At 35.5% G+C, this 12394-nt stretch overlaps 1 long non-coding RNA gene across 1 annotated transcript in view; it reads right to left on the bottom strand.

Annotated features, from left to right (window-relative positions):
* The window catches only part of LOC141376888 (uncharacterized), a 208200-nt gene that overhangs the window by 121367 nt on the left and 74439 nt on the right, over positions 1 to 12394 (bottom strand). The window lies entirely within an intron of this gene.

Raw genomic sequence — 12394 nt, 5'->3', positions numbered from 1 at the left:
TTACTCCTCCATGTTTCCTCTGTTGTTGTTGTTGTTGTTTACCACATTGGTGTCCCCACACAAGCTCTTTATTCTATGTCATTAAAGCACAGAGAAGCATTATATTGTCGCAAGTTTAATAACATATAAAATGGAACGCCTCAATAAATCTGACCTGCCTGTTTACATGATAATCGCATTCACATATCTGATTTATATCTGATTTATTTCCACAAATGAAGGAGGTCTGAAACTGATCTTTGAATATCCAAATGCATGCATTTTTTTTTTTCATGTTTACACGGCTATAGAAGAGATCCGATCTGTGTCACATATGAGCAAAAAAATTGGAATTGGGTCACATTAAACTGGCAGTGTAAACGGGGCCATTGAGATAACTTCTGGCCACAGCTTTACAAGGGCTGTGCAATTAATCGAAAATCCGATTTCAATTTTGGCTTCTAACGATTATGAAAAACCATTAATCGAGATAAACAATTATTCCATTATTTACTGCCCCCTTTCCGAAAGCGAAACCATTAAAGTGTCATTGCGCGCAATCCCTGTTTCGATCATTATTAAATAAATAAGAAAAGGAGAAAATCCCTCGCTGCTCTTGACTCAAGGACTTTTGTAGCTTAAGTGTTTTCTTACCGTGAAGATGCTTAAAGCACAGTTTGTTTCATATTTTTATTCTATTGTATTTATTTCTCTTTCCTTTGCAGGGAGGAAAATAATGTATACAGTTCAAGTCAGAATTATTAGCTCTCCAGAAAATTAGCAACCCTTTTGCCCCAATTTCTGTTTAATGGAAATAAGTTTTTTTTTTTCAACACAATTCTAAACATAATAATTAATAACTAATTTCTAATAACTGATTTCTTTTATCTTTGCCATGATGACAGCACATAATATTTGACTAGATATTTTTCAAAATACAACCATTCAAAGGCTTAATTAGGGTAATTAGGCAAGTCATTATAACAGTAGTTTCTTCTGCAGACAATAAAAAATATATATTGCCTAAGTGGGCTAATAATATTAAACTTCAGATGGGTTTCAAAATATTTAAACCTGCTTTTATTCTAGCTGAAATAAAACAAATAAGCCTTTCTCCAGAAGAAAAAATATTATAGGAAAACGTTTAAAATTCCTCGCTCTGTTAAACATCATTTGGGATTTTTTCTCAGAAGCGCTAATAATTTTGACTTCAACAGTAATCGTTTTGAATAATCGTGATTACAACTATGACCAAAATAATCGTGATTATGATTTTTCCCCAAAATCGGGCAGCCCTAAGCTTTACTATAAACTGTGTTTATTTTTTGTTTGTTTGTTTGTTTTTTGTACACATTCATTGATATTTTCTGGCCAAATCTCCTTACACTTTCTGTCCTCTCACTGTAACTTGTCTGCAATCCCTATGATCAAACTCAAGAGGCTGACACAGCTGGATAACACCATAACTTTTGCCAGTACACTTTTCCGAGGCGCTCGTTCACCAATAATCAGTGTCTGTCAATGTTTTGCCTGCTGAAAGTGAGCTGCCATTACATCAGGCGGAGAAACAAATGAGGGCCATTTCTGCACCGCTGCTCTGTCTGATATGTCAATAAAGCACAGAGGAACAGCACAGATGGATTTTTCTCTCGCAGTCAGACAAACACAGGGACACGGCTGACTTTTCTCTTCCAGTGGAATCAGTCAGACAAAACCAGACGAGTTACACAAGTCACAGAGATACAGGTGTGAGATTTCAGTGTCAGCCGTGATCGACTGGAATCACTCAGCTTTCACTAGTGTGTGTCCAGATTATAAAGACATCCTGAGATGAACTGGGTAGAAAGAAGAAGAAGAAGAAGAAGAAAGAGAATGAAGGCAAAGAAGAAAGAGGATGAAGGAAAAAAAGATGAAGATGAAAACGATGAAGAAGAAGAAGAAAGAAGACAAAGACGAAGACGAAGAAGAAGAAAGATGAAGATGAAGAAAAAAGAACACGAAGACAAAAAAAGAACATGAAGAAAGAAGACGAAGATGAAGAAGAAAGAAGACAAAGACAAAGAAAGAAGATGAAGAAGAAAGAAGACAAAGACAAAGAAGAAAGAAGATGAAGAAGAAAGAAGACGGAGATGAAGAAGAAGAAAAAAGACAAAGACAAAGAAGAAAGAAGATGAAGAAGAAAGAAGACGGAGATGAAGAAGAAGAAAGAAGACAAAGACAAAGAAGAAAGAAGATGAAGAAGAAAGACAAAGACGAAGAAAGAAGATGAAGACGAAAAAGAAAGAACACGAAGACGAAGAAGAAAGAAGACGAAGATGAAGCAAAAGATGATGAAGATGAAAAAAGATGAAGAAAAAGACGATTATAAAGAAAAAGAAGATGAAGACAAAGAAGAAGATAAAGAAGACAACGAAGACAAACATAAATACAACGAAGATGAAAAAAAGATGAAGACGACTATAAAGATGAAAAAGAATATGAAGACAAAGACGAAGAAGACGATAGACAAAGAAGATGAAGACAAAGAAGACGATAAAGACGAAGAAGACAAAGATAAAGAAGACAAGTAAGACAAAGACGAAAATGAAAGATGAAGACGACAAATACGAAGATGATAAAGAAGAAGAAAGAAGACGAAGACTAAGCAGATGTAGAAAGAAGACAAAGACGAAGAAGAAAGACGAAGAAAAAAAAAAAACAAAGACGAAAAAGACAAATACGGTGAAGGAAATGGACTGAAAATGAAGACGAAAAAGACAAAGAAGATGAAGACGAAAATGACAGACGAAGATGATGACAAAGATGTAAAAAGACGAAAACGACAAAGAAAACGATAAAGACAAAGACAAAGAAGACGAAAAAGATGAAGACGATAAAGAAGATAAAAAGATGACAAAGGCGAAGATGAAGAAAAAGACAAAGACAACGAAGAAGAAAGACGAAGACGATGAAAGAAAGACGACAAAGATGAAGAAGATGAAAATTTTTAAAAGACGAAGACGATGAAGACAAAGACAAAAACTATGACAATGATAAAAACGAAGCAATGAAGATGAAGACGACGAAGAAAAAGGTGAAAAAAGATGAAGACGACAAAGATGAAGAAAATAAAGAAGAAGACGATGACAAAGAAGAACATGAAGAAGATGAAGACAAAGACAACGAAGAAGAAAGACGAAGACGATGAAAGAAAGACGACAAAGATGAAGAAGATGAAAATTTTTAAAAGACGAAGACAATGAAGACGTCTTTGTCTTCATTGTCTTCGTCTTTTAAAAATTTTCAAATGGGTTTCAAAAAACTATGACAATGATAAAAACGAAGCAACGAAGATGAAGACGACGAAGCAAAAGGTGAAAAAAGATGAAGACGAAGACGACAAAGATGAAGAGGACAATAAAGAAGAAGACGATGACAAAGAAGAACACGAAGAAGATAAAGACAAAGATGATGATTATGAAGACGAAGAAGAAGACAAAGGGAAATAAGATGAAGACAGAAGAAGAAGACAAAGAAGACGATGAAGAAGACAAAGACGAAGAATACGAAGAAGATGAAGACAAAGACAAAGATGACGAATGCCCAGAGCTTAATTCAATAAAACATATTAAAGTGCATATTCTACACATGTACATGTTATTATTTAGGCATGTAATAGTTATTCTGCATGTTAATAAATGCTTTATTAACTCAACTTTGTGCAGTTTTGTGACTTAATTTAAAGTGAGGACTATTTATGCTTTATAAATCTCTTACAAATGACATCATACGTTTGTTGGAGCTTGTGTTATAATTTCAGCCATTAAACTCAATAAACTCAATCAAAAGAACAATGCAAATTAAATTACTAAAGTCCCATTTATCTTTGCTTTTCACAATCGATTTCTCAATCCAAACTCTGCACAATGCAAAACTTATTTTTTAAAAGGCAGATCTAGGCAGAACCCTATTCAACTGACCCTTCCAGTCCAATGTAATACATGTAAATGCTGAGATTTTCTTCAGAGCTGCACACACCACTTAGAGAAACTCTAATGCATGGTTAAAGCTCATCTTCATAAGCGAGAATCATTTTTTGCTCTGTGGTGTTGACTAATGAACTGCGGGTTTGAGCCACGCAAGCATTAGTAAATCATTAAGTAAATCACACTGCCATGAAGACAGACAGACAGACAGACAGACATGACATGGACTTAAAAGCAAGGACATGTGCAAAGATCTTTGAGAGATGGATGGGAGGAGGGAAGAAGAAAATGGCTAACGTTTATTTATTCTAGCTGTTCTCTCCCTCTCCAGCCTGACGCTATTAGAGTCGGTGGAAGTGTCCCATCGGCAGTCATTATCAAGGCTATCAGACCGGCCCAGCTAGACTCCAGTGCCGATATAAATACTATCACACACACACACACACACACACACACACACACACACACACAGTTTAATGATGGAGCCGCAGCTAATGTCTCTCGCCCCCTCCTGATTCTCCTCATCACTTCTACAGGCCGCAAAAACTCAGAGCTGCATGTAAACTATATGAGCTGCATGTAAATATAGATGCTATGTAGGTTCCTAACACTCTTAGGTGTCTGTATAACATGCGTTCTTAAACTATAAAGCTGTCAAGAAGACCTTAAAGTTTTTATAGTCATGCCATACAAGAGAACTATTTTTGGTTCCTCAAAAAGACTTTTCGTAAACCAGTGATCCCCAACCCACGGGCCACGCACTGGTACCTGGCTGAAGAAATCATTAATTATTAAAGTCTTATTTATTATCTTAGGCTGCCTTCACACCTGTGAATCGATTCAGTTGTTCCGAAACAGAGATTACAAATGTTACATTGTTGCTCTTTGCTCTTGGAGCGGTTCGCTTTCACACTGCAAAGTTTCCAATCGGACCAAAAGAGCTAAAACAAGTCACGTGCGAGTAAACTCTCCTCACATTGGTCAGAGTGTCAGGGTTTATTTTGCAGCGTCCCGCTCAGCTGTCAGGGGAGGTGGTGGTTTGGTGGTGATTGACAGGGTGCGCGCGCGCGACGTGTCTGAGGAGAGACGCGGTGGGGAGGGGTGAGAAGGGTGCGCGACGATGCCTATTTGAGGACTGGGAGAGAGACGCGAGATTACCGGGAGATCATCACTCGTTTGCGGGCATCCGGAGACTCGCGAAACTTCCCGCCCTACTCATAATTCTCTCTTCATATAGCCGTATGCCTATTACATATCCATAAAACACTGTGATATAACCGCGCTGGGATCGGATCGCTTTCTCACTGCAATCAAACCGCTCCAGGGTTCGTTTCAATCGAGCCGAGACCACCTCACTCAGGCGGTCTCAGAACGATTACTTTGGCGCTGAACAGAGCGCGATTGCCCTGTTCACATATGCCAATCGAACCGCGCTAACTGGGCAAACGAGATACGTTCCGAAACAAGTGTAGGTGTGAAAAGAACCCAAGTCTGAACAATGAAAGTCTGAAAAATGACTGATTTCTCTCAGTTATCTCAGTCATTTGAGTGCCAAAATTTAATCCACAAGCTTGCAAAATGAGTAAGAAACAAACATTTTTGAAAAGTTTCTTTGCTAAGAGGCAAAGGCTTAGTGAAGGACCCGCGAACTGCCAAGGATTGGATCCACAACCCATTAGTCAACAAACCAGGTGAATCCAGCATGACTGCGCAAGAAGATCAACTGCTGGAGATCATCTGATCGTCACATATCGCATCTTTTTCGTGCACAAGTTTGGGAGCGACAAGCACATTTCGAGTTTTCAGAATGCCGTGAGCGCACCACTAATCACATGACAAGACACCCACCACCCCCAAAGAACAATGGGGTCTCATTCATTAACCATGCGTACGCACAAATCTATGCATGAAATCTGAAAAAAATTCAAGAACAGTTTATACTGTAACACATGTACACAATAATCGTACACCAAAAAGAAAGATGTTTGCAAAACTGAATTAAAACAAACAAATTAAATGTAGACAACGCAGTGGTGCAATTGGTAGTGCTGTCGCCTCACAGCAAGAAGGTCGCTTGGTCGAACCTCGGCTAAGTTGGCATTTCTGTGAGGAGTTTCGCGTGGGTTTCCTCCGGGTGCTCCGGTTTTCCCCCACAGTCCAAATACATGCGGTACTGATGAATTGGATAGGCATAGTGGCCATAGTGTGTGTGTGTGTGTGTGTGTGTGTGTGTATGTTCCCCAGAGATGGGTTGCGGCTGGAAAGGCATCCACTGCGTAAAAATGTGCTGGATAAGTTGGCGGTTCATTCCGCTGTGGGGGCCCCGGATTAATAAAGGGACTAAGCCGACAAGAAAGTGATTGAATGAATGAAAATAAATGTAATAATGTTCAGCTTAATTTGTTTGTTTACAACCACTTAACTTTAAGCATGTATAAAGAACCCTACGCTGAAAAAAAATGTCTGCAAAATTGTTGCAAAGAATTTATTTGTGTTGAATTTAAACAAACAAGTTAAATTTAGTTATGTTCAACTTTGTTTGTTTAAATTTAACATAAACAAATTGTTTACAACCACTTAACTTAAATAAATTAAGTAAATTCAAGGCATCATCTTTGAATACTTTTTTTAGTATATATTATATTTTAGGGTGTGAGGGAAAGGAACTAGACATTCTTTTCTAAAACTCTCCCAAATGATGTTTAACAGAGCAAGCATTTTTCACAGTTTTCACAGTTTCACAGTCTTTAATTATTTTTTTTTAAATCATTTTAAGTAGGGATTTTTTTTTTTTGCCCTCGAGTGCGAATCCGAGCCTTTGATTTAGAGTATCTACCGATACCAGAACCCGATTCAATAGTTCTACAATACATAAAGAAATATATAAGAAGAGCGGAGAAACGGATCCAGGATTCTCCTTATTTTTTATTTAATTCACCAAATTTAAACATTCCACAACTCTATTTGTTTGTTGTGTTAAATGTAGCATTTTCCCTTTCACCTTTTGCAATGCTAAGTTTACATATCTCACAGTGTGCTATGGCAACGTTGTTATCATCAACTTGATAATACCTCCAGACAGCAGACATACTCGCGCTTTCAGCTTCAAGCTGGTTCAGTGCTTATATATATATATATATATATATATATATATATATATATATATATATATATATATATATATATATATATATATATATATATATATATATTAGGGATGTAACGGTATCAGATTTTCACGGTTCGGTAATACCTCGGTATGAATGTCACGGTACGGTATTTATTGAATCATTTACAGGAAAAAAAAACTTTTGAAAATACTCCAAAAAAGTGCCAAAAGTGTCAATGACATACAAATTAGCCATCTATCTGTAAGCTTTGAAACACTAACTTCAATTTTAATAACAAAAAATTATTAAACCATGTAAAAAAATAAAGTTTCAATTTAGTATTGTTGAAAACTCACCACATTCAACATTTAATCACTCACTCACTTAGATAGAGATGGGTTTAAAGGAAAATTATCATATAATTATAATCTGGTAAAAGCTGGTATCTCTGGGTATTTACAATGTCCCCTGCAACAGAAAAAAACCCTCTCATTTGGGACTGAGGTTTCTGGGACAAGAGAGATATGACTTGGCCCATGTTGACAGCAGTGGGTAACGTTGTGCATTGTCTTTCCCCCACTTGAGAAGACAAACCATGAGTGAGATAGAGATCTCTTTGCGGTACAAGTCAATGTCTGCATCAATCTGAACAGTGTGCTGTGTTTCTGCAGTCCCCATGACTGTTATTAGTCGTATTCCCCAACTTGCAGGCACGTGCACACATAGGGCTCAACCTGTGCAGTGCACATGCCCTTTTTAGTCTTGGATAGAAAATGCCCTTCCAAAACGATCAAAAGTGCCCCCGCGACGCGACACAACCTCCGTCCAGTCCAGCCCTTCAGTAGGCGCGCGACAACACCTCTCTTGAATATGCGCGCTCAACCCCCCCTCGGCGCTTTACAATACGCGCGCCACAACACAGCTGATCAGAACGCGCGCCACAACACAGCTGATCAGAACGCGCGCCACAACACAGCTGATCAGAACGCGCGCGGCGACAACACCCGCTTTAGGTCCGATCATTTCCATCTTTTTTCATCTCCGCTACTAGCAGCACACTCCATTTCCGCATTACTGGATCTGTAGCGACAACAGACCGCAAAGGATTATGGCCACGCCTGGGCTGATGGGAAATGAAGTTTCAGCTACGTCCCGTTCGCTTCATTCGCCTGAGCAAATTTTCTCAGAAGACCTATAGTTTTACAGAGTCATGCGACTTCGGTAATATCGAAAAAAATTAATATTGCGGTATGACGGTATTTACAATACCGTTACATCCCTAATATATATATATATATATATATATATATATATATATATATATATATATATATAGCTTATATATATGCTTATATATATTTATTTTAATTATTTATTTATTTTCTGATTGGGAGGTAATGTCCGATTCCGATCAAGTGTAAAACTGTATGATCGGGGCCGATTTCATGATCTGGACATCCCCATTTTGAAGGTCAAGATCATTAGCCCTCCTAAGCAATATTTCTTTTGGATTGTCTACAGAACAAATACAGAACTAATTACCCTAACTTTACCCATAACTAACCTAGTTAAGCCTTTAAATGTCACTTTAAGCGGAATACTAAAATCTTGAAAAATATCTAGTCAAATATTATGTCATCATGACAAAGATGGAAGAAATCAGTTTTTAGAAATCATTTCAGTCATGAAAACTTTTATGTTTAGAAATGTGTTGAAGGATTTAGGCAATAATTTATTAAAAAATAACAGGATTGCTAATAATTCTGACTTCAACTATATATACTACTACTTGCAAAATATCCCATAATATAAAAACCACTCATGCTAGATCTGATTTTGGTCATGCAGCCCAACCCTACGTGGACATTTCCGATCCCACACTAAACCGTCATGCTCAGTGTTCCAAGTGAAAATAAATGAAAAGATGCAAAATGGTATCGGGTGGAAACAATCTACGATAAAGAGAACAAAGCGTGATTGATGGGCGGCCCGATACTGTCCTGAGTTTCTGTCCTAATGCTCTGCGCTCACTGCTGATAGGTGCATATATCCATGAAGATGTTTCGACAGGCAAAAAAAAAGGCAAGCCATCATGTGCTTTTGTTATTAATGGGTCTGTATCGTATGCTCATGGCCAAGGACACAATTTGTATCACAATGCAAATATCTGTCATTAAACGCTGACAGTTCATTTTTCCTGCTAGGGAAAGAAAAATGTTTTTGGTTTTGGTGGGCCACGGCGCTTCAACCAGACAGACTTGAAAGGCGATTTGGAGACAAATGTGTGTGTGCTCTGTGCTGCCATCAGTTTAGATCAGATCCAACAGCTTTCTGGAGAGTCTGAGCTCAAAACATTGTATTATTAAGATTAAAAATATATAAATTGGGGTACTTACATATGTAAAGTCAGAGTTATTATAACATTAATTCTTTTATATTTTTAATCCAAATTTCTTTTTAACAGAGAGAAATTTTCTAAACTTAATAGTTTTAATAACCCATTTATAATAACTGATTTCTTTTCTCTTTGCCATGATGACAGCACATGATATTTGATTATGTTTTAAGATACTAGTATTCTGCTTAACGTGACATTTAATGCTTAACTAGGTTAATTAGGGTAAAGTTAGGGTAATTAGGCATGTCATAGTATAACAGCGGTTGGTTCTGTAGACAACTGAAACAAATATAGCTTAAGGGGGAAAATAATATTGACTTTAAATTGGTTTTTAAAAAATCAAAACTGCTTTTATTCTAGCCAAAATAAAACAAATAAAAAATATTATAGCAAATACTGTGAAAATTCCCTCATTCATTTAGGAAATATTTGATAAAGAAGAAGCAAATATATAATATTTAAGCAAATAATGACGGCAAATAATTTTGACTTCAACCATAAACTATATAGTTGATACACAAATATATAGTAGTAATTCTAAAACCGAATAATGTTATTTTAAATATTCTACGTGACTCTCTCAAAGTAACTGTAACATACTAAATTTTTAACTATAACAATTATATTATATTCTGGATATATATTTTAAATGTCTGGAATTAAACTTAAGCAAAGCAAAAAAAAATCTAAGGGTTAAATATGAAGCGTAAATTATCATATTAATCACAAAAAAATGTCTGTAAAAAATAATTATAATAACTAATAATAATAATAATGATGATGATGATAATAATAATAATAATAATAATAATAATAATAATAATAATAATGATAATAATAATAATAATAAATAATATTACATATAATTCATATATCTCAAACTCAATTCCTGAAATGCAGCATGCAGCTCTGCACAGTTTAACTCCAACCCTAATCAAACACAGCTGATGCAACTAATGAAGGTGTTCAAGACTACTAGTGCCGCAGTCACACTAGAGTTTGACCTTACAAAATTTCTAGTTTGTCGTATGGTGCTGCGAAAAGTGGAGGAATTAAACAAGATGGTTAGACATTTAAAAAAGCGAACGTTTGCTCCATATTTTAAATTCCTGTCCAGAGAGGTCATGTTTTGATCCCCGATTGGTCTCACCCAGTCAAGTGATGCAATTCCGCAGGTCAGAGTTCTTAAGTTTCCAGTCTGACACATTCGCTTACGTATGAATGGAAGTCTATGGAGAGAAAAGTGCAGTGTGACCGCAGCTTTAAGCAGGTGTGAGTTGGAGGAAGAGTTGAATTCCTCCAGGAATTGAGTTATATATATATATATATATATATATATATATATATATATATATATATATATATATATATATATATATATATATATATATATTATATTTTAATAATACATTAAACATTTGTTTCTTACTACTGTCGAAACATGAAGATTAGAATTGTTTTTTACAGTAGAACCTAGATCAAAAATTTAAATTTATAAACAAAATAAAAATGTCACACACACAGCCATATACACAATATGCAATGAAATGCATACACAATGATCTGTCATCTTAAATAACAAAAACAAAATCAAAACGAATCTAAAACGTGGAATATAAGTAAAAACAGAACATTTTAGATATAGAAGTAGAGGTTATGGCTATTAAAAAATAACAAATATAAAGTAAAAACATTAGATATGGAGAATATAGCTATAGAAAACAGAACAAAATATTACATATATTTAAAAAGCTTAGCTACTCAAACAAACTAATCAAAAACATAGGTGTTTGTAAAAGTGCCTGACTCATAATGAGAGGAAGGAGTGTATCCTATCAACTACTCATGAGTGCCAATAAATAAATAAGCTTTCCATCAATGTATTGTTTGTTATGTTGGTGTTATGAATATTTGGCTGAGATCAAACTATTATATCTTAAATCTGAGGGTTCAATAAACTAAAATCTGAGAAAACTGCCTTAAATTTGCATAAATGAATAGCTTACACTGTTAACACTTTCCTGTATAATCTACAGTGACTCACTGCCAGCAGTTCACCAGTAACTTACAGTAAATCAGTTACAGCAAAATACTGTATTTACATTTATAGCACCATTTATCTTGGGTTGGGTATGTATTTACAGAACTGTATGCATATCTTTACTGTAAAATATGCAGTAATGTTCACAATGCAGCTTTTAAATATAATAACACATAACTGTCTTCCAGTAAAATACAGTTCATATTACAGTTAAATATTGTGCCATTTATCAGAATTGTTAACAGTCTAGGCATGCATATTGCTAATCAAAAATTGAGTTTTGATATACCTAAAGTATGCAGGAAATGTACAAAGCGTCTTGATGGAACATTATCTATATTTAATATTCAAATTTTTCTGGTGTTACATCCCGACCACTACCAGGTTGGTATGGACAGTAACTCAGTATAAATTAAATATTGAAATAATAATATTGAGAGTTTTTCCCCTTCTCCTGTCCCAGCTCACAATAACCACAGCAGGCTTTTAAACAAAAAATAGCAATGTTTATTTTCTAATTAAAGTTTTCTAAATCGCATTTCATCTAAGGAGAATCCAGGCCAAAATAACAAACAAGACGACAACTGATTTGCAAGGGATAATATCTAACTAGCATGCAAAAATTTTAAAAATAAAATAAAATGACAGCAATCTTCCCTTTCTCCCTCACTGCCACAAACCAGGATAAAAGCAGAACTTCACATTAATGCGATTGCCAACCTACTGCTTCAGTATTCTCCAACAGAAATATACACTGTAAACGATTTCTTGTTAAATTAACAGTAAGTTACTGGCAACAATTATCCAGTAGCTGCTGTATTTCATAAAACAGTAACATTACCGTAATACTAATTACATTAGTATTACATTTACTGTAAAATGTAATACATCATTTTACTGT

This window comes from Danio rerio, chromosome 12, assembly GCF_049306965.1.
Source record: "Danio rerio strain Tuebingen ecotype United States chromosome 12, GRCz12tu, whole genome shotgun sequence".
Lineage (NCBI taxonomy): Eukaryota > Metazoa > Chordata > Actinopteri > Cypriniformes > Danionidae > Danio > Danio rerio.
Note: the sequence above shows the minus strand (reverse complement) of the source record. Positions and strands in the feature narration are given on the sequence as shown.